This window comes from Falco biarmicus, chromosome 6, assembly GCF_023638135.1.
Source record: "Falco biarmicus isolate bFalBia1 chromosome 6, bFalBia1.pri, whole genome shotgun sequence".
NCBI lineage: Eukaryota > Metazoa > Chordata > Aves > Falconiformes > Falconidae > Falco > Falco biarmicus.
Window position 1 is genome coordinate 73438341 of NC_079293.1, and position 1455 is coordinate 73439795.

The 1455-nt window shown below is 52.1% G+C and overlaps 1 non-coding gene across 1 annotated transcript; it reads left to right on the forward strand.

The window, feature by feature from the left end:
• Positions 1–493: 493 nt before the first annotated feature.
• On the forward strand, positions 494–566 carry TRNAR-ACG (transfer RNA arginine (anticodon ACG)). The gene has a single exon. It is a non-coding gene; the product is annotated as a tRNA-Arg (tRNA).
• Positions 567–1455: the final 889 nt, after the last annotated feature.

Sequence of the window (1455 nt, forward strand, 5' to 3'; positions counted from 1 at the left end):
GAAGAATAACATGAGAGGTTTTTTCAAGAAGATTAAGAAGGAGTGTCTAGGGACCTCTAATCTGGTCAGCATCAGTTCAGAGCCCACATGAAGGCGGTGGAAGAAATATTCCTGAAAGCCATGCCCAAATGGAGGAGGGACATGAAAATGACTGGAAACAGGGATCATGGATTTACCAACACCAGACCACTTTTTGCCAGCACGATAGGTTTCTTTGAAGAGATCATTTCCTCAGTGGTCAAGAGGAGACCAAGGAACACCATCTATCTTGAGTACGATTTGATCTCTGACAGGGCCTCCCAGACCTATCACTGTAGCAGGTCACAAAGAGCCTAAGCTGAATCGCAGGGCGGCTGGATTGTCCAGCTGATGTTCGTCACTGCTTGATGTTGCTTCGGATGTTCTTTGGTGTCCTTGTGATGGGTTCAGGGGAAGTTCTCCAGAATGAAGGACACAGGAAGCCTGCCAGGACCACAGGGGTGGTGAGGGGCCAGGGCCAGTGGCGCAATGGACAACGCGCCTGACTACGGATCAGGAGATTGCAGGTTCGACTCCTGCCTGGCTCGACACTTTTAGCTTGGGGAGGTTCCTCCTGCTCTCCCACCTCAAGGGCCTTCCTCCTCCTGGCTATTGTCCCATCTCGGTGCCTTCTGCTGATCCCACGGCAGAGTGAAGATGCCTCCTGAACTGCTGCCCTGTAGCCTGGACAGACCCAGCACTCTCAGGCTGTCCTGGCATGTTATGTACTCTGAGGCTCACATTGGTCTTGCTGCTGACTGTCAGTGTCTCACAAAGTTCTGTGTGCACCATCAGTGAGCGCCATGGAAAGCACAGAGGCCACCTGCCTGCAGGGCTGATCCAAGCCTGGCCTCTGTGTGATTCAGACACCCAGCCTTGTGATCCGGGTGCAGACACGCTGCCCGTGGGTCAGGGTGGAGGGATGCAGCAGCCAGGCATCTCAGACCCCTCACTGCTACGACTTGGCAGCCTTCTTTTAGAAATAAGGATTGCTGTTGCAGTTAAATCCCAGATAGTAATAAAGTGCCACACAGCCGCTTGCTTGCTTCCTCTCACCCAGAGGGATGGGGAGGAGAATCGTAAAAGAATGCAAAACTCAGGGCTGAGATAAAACAAATTAATAGTTGAAATAAAAGAACAGTAAGAACAAGAAGGGTTATAATGAAAAGGAGACAGAGGGGGAGGGGAATGAAATCCAAAGGGAAGGGAGGAAAGAAAATAGGTGATGCACAACGCAACTGCTTGCCAGCTGCTGACCAATGCCCAGCCAGTCCCTGAGCAACCATCCCCAGGCCCTGGCCAACCCCTGCCAGTTTATATACCGAGTATGACATCCCATGGTATGGAATACCTCTTTGGCCAGTTGGGGTCAGACGTCCTGGCTGTGTCTCCTCCCAATTTCTTGTGCTCCTCCAGCCTTCTTGCTGGCAGGGCCCA